The 13,630-nt window shown below is 49.3% G+C and overlaps 1 protein-coding gene across 1 annotated transcript in view; it reads right to left on the bottom strand.

Moving 5' to 3' along the window:
- nudt22 (nudix (nucleoside diphosphate linked moiety X)-type motif 22) overlaps positions 1 to 13,630 on the bottom strand; it is a 49,578-nt gene that overhangs the window by 35,508 nt on the left and 440 nt on the right. The window lies entirely within an intron of this gene.

Here is a 13,630-nt window from a genome sequence, read left to right as displayed (position 1 = left end):
GTGTGGAGTCTGCACATTCTCTCCAGTTCTATGTGGGTTTCCTCCGGGTGCTCTGATTTCCTCCCACACTCCAAAGTCTAATTCCCATGGCACAGTGGGTTAGCACTGCTGCCTCTCGGCGCCAGGGACCTGGGTTCAATTCCAGCCTTGGGCTCAGTCTGTGTGGAGTTTGTACATTCTCCCCGTGTCTGTGTGGGTTCCTCTGAGTGCTCCAGTTTCCTCCGAAAGATGCGCTGGTTATGGGCTAAATTCTCCATCAGTGTACCCGAACAGGCGCTGGAGTGTGGCAACTTGGCGGGGCGGGGGTTTTACAGTAACTTCACTGCAATGTTAATGTAAGCCTACTTGTGACACTAATGAATAAACTTTAATCCTACCTTCCCATCTTGCAACAGAGTAGGCCATTTGGCCCATCAAGCCTGCTGTGCCAGCCCATAAGTTCACAGCTAATCCATTCACACTGTCCCACATTCCTGTCAATCCCCTTTTGGCTCCCTCATTAGTCAAGAATATATCTCCCTATGTCTTAGAAATATTCATTGAGCCTGCCTCCACTGGGCTTCGGGGAAGACAGTTCAATAAACTCACGACCCAGAAAAAAATCTCCTTCTTTCACTGAATACTACATTGCAGAAGAGGCCCTTCAGCCCATTGAGTCTGTACCGACACATGAAAGGCCCTGAACAGCCCACCTAATCCCACTTATCAGCACTTGGCCCATAGCCTTGAATGTTACTTGGAATCATAGAATTCCTGCAGTGCAGGAGGTGGCCATTCAGCCCTTCAACTCCACACTGACCACAATTCCACCCAGGCCCTATCCCCATAACCTCACATATTTAACCTAGCTAGGGCTCCTGACATGAGGGTGCAATTTAGCATGGCCAATCCAACCTTAGTGTCCAAAGATGTGCAGGTTAGGTGGATTGGCCATGCTAAATTGTCCCTTATGTCCAAAGATGTGTAGGCTAGGATGGATTGGCCATGCTAAATTGCCCCTTAGTGTCCAAAGATGTGCAGGTTAGATGGATTGGCTTTGCTAAATTGTCCCTAATGCGCACATCTTTGGACACTAAGGAGCAATTTAGCAGACACAGGGAAAAGGTGGACTCCACACAGACAATGACCCAAGCCGGGAATCAAACTTGAGTCTTTGGTGCTGTGAGGCAGCAGTGGTAACAACTGTGCCACCTCAGGACCTTTCCAAGGGCAGCGCATTTTTCTGCAGATACGGCGCCCAAACCTGCTCACAATACTCCAAATGGGGTCTGACCAGAGCCTTATACATCCCTGCTCTTGTATTCTAGCCCTCTCAAAGTGAGTGCTAACATTGCATTTCCATCCTAATGGCCAACTCAACCTGCAAGTTAAACTTAAGAGCATCCATTGGTCAAGCGATGCATAGATTTTGGGTACGAGGTGTCCCCGTGTCTGCGCGGGTGTTCCCAGGGTGCTCCAGTTTCCTTCCACACTCCAACGATGTGCTGGTTAGGTGGATTGACCGTGCTAAATTGCCCCTTAGTGTCAGAGCAAGATAAATAAGAGGGCTTATAGGAATAGGGCCTGGATGGAAGTTTTGTAGGGGCAGGCTTGATGGGCCAAATGGCCTTCTTCTGCACTGTAGGGATTCTATGAGGGCTGGGGAGAGATCTGGAGCTCATTGGTTAAAAGGGTAGAGGTAGAAAACCCTAACCTAAATCACTTGGAGAAGTCGGTGAAAGGGCTAAAGGTTACAAGGCTACAGAACAAGAGATGGAAAGCTGGATGGAGCGGTGTGGGCTGCCTGTTGGAGCTGGCTCAGACACAAAAGATGCGACTTTCCCCATTTCCCTGGGGCGCATCATGCCACTGGCCGCTTCTGATCCGGTCAACGGGGGCTGCCGTTCAATGCACGCCCCGCTCGATCCTTGGATACCCATGGCGGGGGTTCGCTGTCACCGGGATTGGAAGATCCCACTAGCAGGAACAGCCAGTAAGGATGACGAGGGCCATTCCACTTTAGTCACGTTCCTTGACGGATTAAAAACATTCCAGAGGGCAGCTGGAGAACACCCTCTCTCTCCCCTCCGCCCACCATAGTGGCCGTAGAATCTTTTGCACCCATCCAAGAGGGCTAACGGGGAAGGTGCAGTGCTCCCTCAGTACCCAGTTCCATGGTAACACAATGGGTTAGCACTGCTGCTTCACAGCACCAGGGAACCGGGTTAAATTTCTGTCTTGGGAGACTGTCTGTGTGAAGTCTGTTTGGGTTTTTGAAAGATGCGCTGGTTAGGTATGTTGGCCGTGCTAAATTCTTCCTCAGTGTAACCCGAACAGGCACCGGACTGTGGTGACTCGGGGATTTTCACAGTAACTTCAGTGTTAATGTAAGCCTACTTATGCCCCTTTAAGTTCAACTTCTTTGGAGGAGATATGACACTAATAAATAAACTTAAAGTTGCTCAAGTTTAAGCCAGAGATAGGTTCTTGATTAATAAGGGGATCAGGGGTTATGGAGAAAAGGCAGGAGAACGGGGATGAGAAAAATATCAACCGTGATTGAATGGGGGAGCAGACTCGATGGGCCGACTGGCCTAATTCTGCACCTTTGTCTTATGGTCTTGGGTGGAGATTTAAAAACAAAATCCCATGATGCCATTGGAAGGACAGTGGTGCTGGGACAGGGAGATTCTTGATATCTCAAACCCTAAGCCAGTTGATGAAAAACGAGACATAACAACATCTTGTCTTGACAATAGGTTTATTCAAAGATTGCAGGGTCACACACATCTGCTTCCCAGCTACGAAACCAGCATTCTAGCAGTCTCTCTTTATCAGTGCTCTAAGTATTTAATTAAACATGATGGGGAGATGCCGGCTTTGGACTCAGGTGGGCACAGCAAGAAGCCTCAGAACACCAGGTTGAAGTCCCACAGGTTTGCTCAGAATCACAAACTTTTGGAGCGCTGCTCCCTTATCAGGACTCACCTGTTGAAGGAGCACTGCTCCTAAAGCTCGTGATTCCAAATAAACCCGTTCGACTTTAACCTGGTGATTTGATTTATTATTGTCACATGTATAAGTATTGTTTCCTGCGCACTATACAAAGACGGTGTTGTGAGACTTCTTACTATTTAATTAAATGCTACCCTTCACCAGGGTATCCTAGCTAAATAATTAACATGTGATGTGAGTGTACCTTTAAGAAGTTTTTTTTAAAAACATGGTTACAGCCTGAGGTGATGTCATATGAGGAATGGTTGAGGACTCTGGGTCTGTACTCGTTGGAGTTTAGAAGGATGAGCTGCGGGGGGAGAATCTTATTGAAACTTACAGGATACTGAGAGGCCTGGATACAGTGGACGTGGAGAGGATGTTTCCACTGGTAGGAAAAACTAGAACCAGAGGGCACAACCTCAGGCTAAAGGGACGATCCTTTAAAACAGAGATTCAAAACTCCTACTGTGGTTATCAACAAATTTTATTCAGACCTACATCAAAAGCAGCTAATCCTTTAATTGCCTCTTAAAACTGTCACTCAAACTCTGAATGTAGAAGCCAATGCTGAGCTCCTTGTCGCTTTTGAAATTCAGCCAAGTATTAATAATGATATCCCTTGGGTAAACAATCAAAAAAGCTCGATTGAAAGTGCGTGACCAAGTGCTGTTTTCTCTCAGCTGTGCTTGTCAATCAAATGAGTCTAGCAAAGGGTTTGTTTTTTTTAACTCTAATCTGATAGCAGCAGTCTGTTTTCTTTTTGTAAGGTTAAAGAGTGAGCCATTTAAAAAAAAACTTTAGATCATAACAGCTATCTAGACATTTTCTGCCTTTTCTATAACATCCTCCATCAATTAGCGACTCCCACACAAGTGTGTGACACACTGGTTAGCAATGCTGCCTTAAGCGCCAGGGACCCAGGTTCAACTCTAGCCTTAGGTCACTGTCTGCACGTTCGCCCCATGTCTGCGTGGGTTTCCTCCGCGTGCTCCAGTTTCCTCCCACAGTCCTGAAAGACGTGCTGGTTAGATGCTAAATTCTCCCTCAGTGTAACCCGAACAGACACCGGAGTGCGGCAATTTGGGGATTTTCGCAGTAACTTCATTACAGTGGTGTATTAGGCCACGCTACATTGCCCCTTAGTGTCCCAGGATGCGTTGGTTAGAGGGATTAGTTGGGTAAATATGTGGGGTTATGGGGATAGGGCCTGGATGGGATTCTGGTCGGTGTAGATACGATGGGCCAAATGGCCTTTTTCTGTAGGGATTCTACGAGGTAATGGGTTCTCCCAGAAGGGTCATCCCCTCAAACATCATCCCATAAGCCACATCGCCAGCAGTTTTCAAATGAAAGGACGCAACAATGAGGAAACAATCGTTGGTTCAGATACTGAGAGATACCTGCTATTTACATCACAGTCAGTTATCAGCAATTGAAAATCAGCCAGCTCATCTAAGCCAGAATCAAAGAATTCTTTATCATAGGCAGATAAAGAGAAAATAAAGTATTTTGATCTCTCGGTCACTGTCTGGGTTCTAATTTAACTTAAAAATACCTCAGTGAAGCAGATCACTGTGTAAATGAGAGAATTATAGACTGGCTCAGCAGGGGAGAAGGCCATTCGGTCCACTGGCACATGCACAATGTGCCACCATGCTATCCATATGTGAGCTGGGTGGAGGGAGGAGTATAAGTACACAGAAGGAAGTGGGAACTTTTTTTTAAATGGGTGACATGGTGGTTAGCACTGCTGCCTCACAGTGTCAGGGACCCAGGATCGACTCCCAGCTTGGGTCACTGTCTGTGTGGAGTCTGCACATTCTTCCCGTGTCTGCATGGGTTTCCTTCCACAGTCTGAAAGACGTGCTGAATTCTCCCTCGGTGTAACCCGAACACGCACCAGAGTGTGACGACTAGGGGATTTTCACAGTTACTTCATTGCTGTGTTAATGTAAGCCTACTTGTGATTCTAATAAATAAACTTAAGAACATGTTGAGCAGAGTCTTCTAGATTCTGTTCCTGTTCCATTTACTTTGAATACTGGCTGCCCAAGCCATCGCTCTGGGGCACACACACCAGAAGGGCCCCCACGCACCCCAGACATTCCCTCTTCCACCTTCTTCCATCGGGAAAAAGATACAAAAGTCTGAGATCACGTACCGGCTGACTCAAGAACAGCTTCTTCCCCATCAGACTTTTGAATGGAACTGCCTTGCATTAAGTTGATCTTTCTCTGACCTAGCTCTGACTGTAACTCTACATTCTGCACCCTCTCCTTCCCTTCTCTATGAACAGTATGCTTTGTTTGTATAGCGTGCAAGAAACAACTCTTTTCACTGTATGTTAATACGTGTGTCAATAATAAATCAAATAAAAATCAATTCTGCATGTGGAACGTGTAGTCAAGATCTTTTGTGTGTTGCAGACGGCGGAGAAGAGTGTCAAACTACCTGACAGAGGCAGATTGTGGTTCCTGCCATCAGTACATCACCCCGTGGCCTCTCGCCAAGCCGAAAGCTGGACGTGAGGAAATGCGCCACCCACTCAGGCGACGCGTTTGACACAACAGACCTGCAGCTTTCTCTCTTGCTTTTTTGTTCTCCTGGTCTTGTCACTGATCTCTCTCTCTTTCTTTGCTTCTGCAGAAATAAAAGAGGTCAGCCATGACATCAAGGGGCCAGAGTGTCCTGGCTGCTGCCATGAAAGACAGGCTGGCCTTAACACCGTCGGTCCTTAACCCATTTCATGGGGACACCTTAGCAAAAATAGAGAGTGATCACTCTATTTTACTAATCGCTTGGGGGGGGCAGCACAGTGGGTTAACACTGCTGTCTCACAGAGCCAGGGACCCGGGTTCGATTCCCGGGGCCACAGTGGGTTAGCACCGCTGTCTCACAGCGCCAGGGACCCAGGTTCGATTCCCGGGGGCACGGTGACACAGTGGGTTAACACTGCTGTCTCACAGAGCCAGGGACCCGGGTTCGATTCCCGGGGGCACGGTGACACAGTGGGTTAACACTGCTGCCTCACAGCGCCAGGGACCCGGGTTCGATTCCCGGGGGCATGGTGACACAGTGGGTTAACACTGCTGTCTCACAGAGCCAGGGACCCGGGTTCGATTCCCGGGGGCACGGTGACACAGTGGGTTAACACTGCTGTCTCACAGAGCCAGGGACCCGGGTTCAATTCCCGGGGGCACGGTGACACAGTGGGTTAGCACTGCTGGCTCACATCACCAGGGACCCGGGTTCAATTCCTGGGGGCACGGTGACACAGTGGGTTAACACTGCTGGCTCACAGCGCCAGGGACCCGGGTTCAATTCCTGGGGGCACAGTGGGTTTGCCCTGCTGCCTCACAGCGCCAGGGACCTGGGTTCGATTACCAGCTTTGGGTCACTGTCTGTGCGGAGTCTGCATGTTCTCCCTGTGTCTGCATGGGTTTCCTCCCACAGTCCGAAAGACGTGCCGGTTAGGTGCTAAATTCTCCCTCAGTGTAACCCGAGCAGGCACCAGGGATTTTCACAGTAACTTCATTGCAGAGTTATTGTAAGTCTTACTTGTGATTAATAAATAAACTTTTCTAAAAAAAAGCTTGTCAACTTCTGTCCTGGAGTGATGGAGAATAGGCTGATACAGACCCTCTGCTCCGTCACCACCATTCAGGTGGCGCAGGGCTATTCGACATTTAAAGCTTGGAGTTCTGACATTCACTCAGAACAGGGCGGCATGGTGGCACAGTGGTTAGCACCTCTGCCCCGCAGTGCCTGGGACCTGGTTCAATTCCTGTCTGTGTGGAGTCTGCACATTCTCCCCGTGTCTGCGTGGGTTTCCTCTGGGTGCTCTGCTTTCCTCCCACAGTCCAAAGATGTGCAGGTTAGGTGGATTGGCCACGCTAAATTGCCCCTTAGTGTCAGGAAGGCAAGCCAGAGTAAATGCGTGGGGTTATGGGGATCAGGCCTGGGTGGGATTGTGGTCTGCGCAGACTCGATGGGCCAAATGGCATGCAGGAAAGCAGGCCGTGGGAAAGTGGGAGCAACCCCCGAGCGCGTGGGGGTTGGGGGGGGGGGATGTAATGGGCTGGCTGCCGTTAGCAACATCAGACGTTAAACAGTTCACTCTGCCTCCCTGGTCAAACCCGATCATTCCTTCACCATCCCATCTAGAGACCAGAGTTTCCCCAGGTGGAGAGGCAGTAGTGTTGCCCCCTCACCCCTGTTTCCCCAGGTGGAGAGGCAGTAGTACTGCCCCCTCACCCCTGTTTCCCCAGGTGGAGAGGCAGTAGTACTGCCCCCTCACCCCTGTTTCCCCAGGTGGAGAGGCAGTAGTACTGCCCCCTCACCCCTGTTTCCCCAGGTGGAGAGGCAGTAGTACTGCCCCCTCACCCCTGTTTCCCCAGGTGGAGAGGCAGTAGTACTGCCCCCTCACCCCTGTTTCCCCAGGTGGAGAGGCAGTAGTACTGCCCCCTCACCCCTGTTTCCCCAGGTGGAGAGGCAGTAGTACTGCCCCCTCACCCCTGTTTCCCCAGGTGGAGAGGCAGTAGTACTGCCCCCTCACCCCCTCTCCATGCTGAGGGTGTTTGGGTTACGCCGGAGCTGTCCTGCTGGCTGTTTATTGTTGGAGGAGCAGCAGCCAGCCCTGATCTGTATCAGCGCCCAGGCAGGCCAGTGCTGTCTGCTCCAACAGAGCTGAGGAAGGGCTTCGGAGTTCACCCACAGCCCCCCACCCACCAATCCACATCTCTGAGAAAGCAGCGCTCTGAATTTACCCACATTTAAAAACACCTTTATCTCGCTCGCACAGAAAAAAATAATGCACTGTGACGTGATGCCAAAGGGATGAATGCCTTACAATGGAGACAAAAATCTCCCTGACCGCATCAGAACAATGTCTGCACTGTGCGCACACCGGAACCATCTGGGGAGGAGCAGAGAGCTGAGAAATTCCACTGGGGTTCCTGCAATCACAGCAGCACAGGTACAAGCCATGCGGCCCATCTGTTCTGATGCTACTGCTCCACACAAGCCTTCCCTCCCCGCCTCGCAGGGCTCTCCCTCAGTGTCAACAAAACGTAGGGATTGTCATCAATTTCAGGAAGCATAAAGGAGAACATGCCCCTGTCTACATCAACGGGGACAAAGTGGAAAGGGTTGAGAGCTTCAGGTTTTTAGGTTCCAGATCACCAACAACCTGTTCTGGTCCTCCCTCCCTCCCTCCCTCCCTTCCCCCCCCCCCCCCCCCCCCCCACGCTGACACTACTGTTACGAAAGCCCCCCCAACGCCTCTACTTTCTCAGAAGACTAAGGAAATTTGGCATGTCTGCTACGACTCTCACCAACTTTTACAGATGCACCATAGAAAGCATTCTTTCTGGTTGTATCACAGCTTGGTATGGGCTCCTGCTCTGCCCAAGACCAATAGGAACTACAAAAGGGTCATGAATGTAGCCCAATCCATCACACAAACCAGCCTCCCATCCATTACCTCTGTCTACACTTCCTGCTGCCTCGGCAAAGTAGCCAGCACAATTAAGGACCCTACGCACTCCGGACATTCTCTCTTCCAATTTCTTCCGTGGGGAAAAAGATACAAAAGTCAAATACCAGCCAACTCAAGAACAGCTTCTTCCCTGCTACTGTCAGACTTTTGAATGGACCTATCTCACATTAAGTTGATCTTTCTTTACACCTTAGCTATGACTGTAACACTACATTCTGCACCTTCTCCTTTCCTTCTGAGCAATATGCTTTGTCCGTATAGCGTGCAAGAAACAATATTTTTCACTGTATCCCAATACATGTGACAATAATAAATCAAATCAAACAAGGGTACTGCTGCATCACATGGACCAGTTGGGTTGAATGGCCCGTTTCTGTACAGTAAATCAGTCTAAGGCCTTGTGAAACTTGTGACTAGGTTTATCTACAGAGTGCAGCATTACACACGTCTGCTTCCCACCCATAGGTTTGCGGCACAATGGGTTAGCACTGCTGCTTCACTGCGCTAGGGACCCGGGTTCGATTCCCGGCTTGGGTCACTGTCATTGCAGCATGGCCAATAATTAAAATAAAACAATCAGCATATTCTTCTATCCAGAGACTGATGACTGAAGGGATGGGATTTCCTCCACATTGCCACTCAATTTCACACTCCGACAACACTCAAGAAGCTCGACACCATCCAGGACAAAGTAGCCCCACTCGATCGACACGCTAACCACGTTCACTCCCTCCACCACCATCGCACAGTGGCAGCAGTGTGCACCATCTACAAGATGCATTGTAGCGACTTAGTGGCATGATGATTAGCACTGCTGCCTTTCAGTGCCAGAGCCCGGGTTCGATTCCCAGCTTGGGTCACTGTCTGTGTGGACTCTGCAAGTTCTCCCCATGTCTGTGTGGGTTTCCTCCGGGTGCTCTGGTTTCTTCCCACATTCCAAAGATGTGCAAGTTAGATGGATTGGCCATGCTAAATTGCCCCTTAGCATCTCGGGAGCATTGATTAGAGGGATTAGTGGGGTCAATATGTGGGATTACGGGGTTAGGGCTTGGGTGCAATTGCTGTCGGTGCAGACTCTGCGGAATACTGTGTACAGTTCTGGTCACCCTATTATAGAAACGATATTACTAATCTAGGAAAAGAGTACAGAAAAGATTTACTAGGATGCTACCGGAACTTGATGGATTGAGTTATAAGGAGAGGCTGGATAGACTGGGACTTTTTTCTCTGGAGTGTAGGAGGCTGAGGGGTGATCTTATAGAGGTCTATAAAATAATGAGGGACACAGATCAGCGAGATAGTCAATATCTTTTCCCAAAGGTAGGGGAGTCTAAAACTAGAGGGCAGAGGTTTAAGGTGAGAGGGGAGAGATATAAAAGGGTCCAGAGGGGCAATTTTTTCACACAGAAGGTGGTGAGTGTCTGGAACGAGCTGCCGGAGGTAGTAGTAAAGGTCCTCTTTCAAGGTCAAACCAAATAAACAAATTCAAATTAAATTAGGACAAAGCAAAAGGGGCAGCTCCCCAAAAGGAAGGGGAACAGCCCGAAAAAAAACAAAAGTACAAAGGAACCTTAAGACACATCAAGTTAAAATGTGATTATTCAGGTCAATAATGCACCCCATCCCCTGCGGTGCCCAACGAGCAGAGGTAATAGTAGAGGCAGGTACAATTTTGTCTTTTAAAAAGCATTTAGACAGTTACATGGGTAAGATGGGTATAGAGGGATATGGGTCAAATGCAGGCAATTGGGATTAGCTTAGGCGTTTAAAAAAAAAAGGGTGGCATGAACAAGTTAGGCCTGCTTCCATGATGTAATTCTCTATGACCTCTGAGTCTTGATGGGTTGAATGGTCTCCTTCTATGCTGTAGGGATTCTATGAGATATATATAAATAGATGTCTGATTCTTGGGCTAGCAGGTCTGTCATTGACTCATAGAATCCCTACAATGCAGGTGGTGGTAATTCAGCCCATCGAGTCTGCACTGACAACAATCCCACCCAGGCCCAATCCCTGTAACCCCACGTATCTACCCTGCTAATCCCCCTAACATCAAGGCAATTCAGCATGGCCAATCCACCTAACCCCCACATCTCTGAATATCACGTGATGTTAGTTACCTTTGAGAAAGGTTTTTTTTTTAAAACATGATTTCTGCAGCTCACAGCTTCAGTGAGTTCTTGGTGGCACAGTGGGTTAGCACTGCTGCCTCGCAGCGCCAGGGACCCGGGTTCGATTCCCGGGGGCACGGTGGCACAGTGGGTTAGCACTGCTGCCTCACAGCACCAGGGACCCGGTGACACAGTGGGTTAACACTGCTGTCTCACAGTGCCAGGGACCCGGGTTCGATTCCCAGGGGCATGGTGACACAGTGGGTTAACGCTGCTGTCTCACAGCGCCAGGGACCCGGGTTCGATTCCCAGGGACACGGTGACACAGTGGGTTAACACTGCTGTCTCACAGCGCCAGGGACCCGGGTTCGATTCCCAGCTTGGGTCACTGTCTGTGTGGAGCCTGCACATTCTCCCCATGTCTGCGTGGGTTTCCTCTGGGTGCTCCGGTTTCCTCCCACACTCCAAAGATGGATTGGCCGTACTAAGTTGATCCTAGTGTAAGGGAGATTAGCAAGGTAAATGTGGGGGGTTATGGGGATAGGATGGGTGGGTGGGATTGTGGTCAGTGCAGCCTCAATAGGCCAAATTGCCTCTTTCCACACTGTAGGCCCTTAGACGAGCTGTCTTGTCTTCAAACTGTTCTGAGTCTCAACAGCATTTGACTGCAGAATTCAACTAACGGCCTCAATCCCAGTATCATGTGAGCAGTAGTCTGTGCTGTGTTAAACCCTGTGAAAAGGGTCTTTTGTCTATGGGATTGATTGATTGGAACATTATAGATATCTTTAAGGATTATACATTTTTATTGTTTGTAATTAATAATGGTTCTTGCTAATTTTCTTACCATACATGTTAACTATATTCTTATATAAATTTTGTTTGGTAAAAGCTCCCTAATGGGTTACTTGAATAATATCTGAGATGAAACATCTCTTGCTCACATTAACCAAATTCAAGATGCAAAACTCCATAAAACACCTTGCAGTTCCTGACCTGAACCATAATATGTATGAGAGACTAGGTCGGTTAGGATTGTATTCACTGGAGTTTCAAAGAGTGAGAGGGGATCTGATAGAAACTTGTAAAATTCTAACAGGGTTAGACAGGGTGGATTCAGAAAGAGTGTTCCCGATGGTGGGGGGAGCCCAGCACTAGGGGGTCAGAGTTTGAGGATAAGGGGTAAACCTTTTAGAACTGAGGTGAGGGGAAATTTCTTCACACAGAGGGTGGTGAATGTGTGGAATTCACTACCACAAAGTAGTTGAGGCCAAAATGTTGTATGATTTCAAGAAGAAATGAGATATAGTCTGCAGGCTAAAGGGATGGGGGGATATGGGGGAGGGGGGGAATGGGGGAATCTGGATACTGAATTTGATGATTAGCCATGATCAAAATAAATGGCAGAGCAGGCTCAAAGGGTTATGGAGTCTCGGCGGTTTATACCATGGAAACAGGCCTTTCAGCCCAACTTGTCCATGCTGGTCTTTTTTTGTAAGCCCGTAACTAGTCCCAATTGCCCGCATTTGGCCACATCCCTCTATATCCATCTTATCCATGTAACTGTCTAAACGCTTTTTAAAAGACAAAATTGTACCCACCTCTACTACAGCCTCTGGCAGCTTATTCCAGACACTCACTACCCTGTGTGAAAAATTTGCCCCTCTGGACCCTTTTGTATCTCCCCCCTCTCACCTTAAACCTATGCCCTCTAGTTTATCTAAATTAAACTCCGTCAGCCCCCTACCTTTGGGTAAGAGAGGGTGCAGAATGTAGTGTTACAGTCATAGCTAGGGTTTAGAGAAAGATCAACTTAATATTTGATTTATTATTGTCACATGTATTGGATACAGTGAAAGGTATTGTTTCCTGCACACACTACATACAAAGCATACCGTTCATAGAGAAGGAAAGGAGCGTGTGCAGAATATGGTGTTACAGTCACAGCGAGGGTGTAGAGAAAGATCAACTTAATGCGAGGTAGGTCCATTCAAAAGTCTGACAGCAGCAGGGAAGAAGCTGTTCTTGAGTCGGTCGGTACGTGACCTCAGACTTTTGTATCTTTTTCCCAATGGAAGAAGGTGGAAGAGTGAATGTCCGGGGTGCGTGGGGTCCTTAATTATACTGGCTGCTTTTCCCCGAGGCAGCGGGAAGTGTAGACAGAGTCAATGGATGGGAGATGGAGCAGGAAAGGTGGCCGATTTTTGAAGTTCATCTATTTATTAGTGCCACAAGGAAGGCTTACATTAACACTGCAATGAAGTTACTGTGAAAGTCCCCTAGTTGCCCACACTCCGGCGCCTGTCCGGGTTACACCGAGGGAGAATTTAGCACGGCCCAATGCACCCTAACAAGCACGTCTTTCAGACTGTGGGAGGGAACCAGAGCACCTGGAGGAAACCCACGCAGATGCAGGGAGAATGTGCAAACTCCGCACAGACAGAGACCCAAGCCGGAAATTGGACCCAGGTCCCTGGCTCTGTGAGACAGCAGTGTTAACCCACTGTGTCACCGTGTCCCCGGGAATCGAACCCGGGTCCCTGGCTCTGTGAGACAGCAGTGTTAACCCACTGTGTCACCGTGTCCCCAGGAATCGAACCTGGGTCCCTGGCTCTGTGAGACAGCAGTGTTAACCCACTGTGTCACCGTGCCCCCGGGAATCGAACCCGGGTCCCTGGCTCTGTGAGACAGCAGTGTTAACCCACTGTGTCACCGTGCCCCCGGGAATCGAACCCGGGTCCCTGGCTCTGTGAGGCAGCAGTGTTAACCCACTGTGTCACCGTGCCCCCGGGAATCGAACCCGGGTCCCTGGCGCTGTGAGGCAGCAGTGTTAACCCACTGTGTCACCGTGTCCCCGGGAATCGAACCCGGGTCCCTGGCGCTGTGAGACAGCAGTGTTAACCCACTGTGTCACCGTGCCCCCGGGAATCGAACCCGGGTCCCTGGCTCTGTGAGACAGCAGTGTTAACCCACTGTGTCACCGTGCCCCCGGGAATCGAACCCGGGTCCCTGGCGCTGTGAGACAGCAGTGTTAACCCACTGTGTC

The sequence above is a fragment of the Carcharhinus amblyrhynchos genome, unplaced genomic scaffold (assembly GCF_965287045.1).
Source record: "Carcharhinus amblyrhynchos unplaced genomic scaffold, sCarAmb.v2.hapA chromosome_343, whole genome shotgun sequence".
Lineage (NCBI taxonomy): Eukaryota > Metazoa > Chordata > Chondrichthyes > Carcharhiniformes > Carcharhinidae > Carcharhinus > Carcharhinus amblyrhynchos.
The sequence above is the reverse complement of the archived record's forward strand: the minus strand, read 5'-3'. Positions and strand labels throughout refer to the sequence as shown.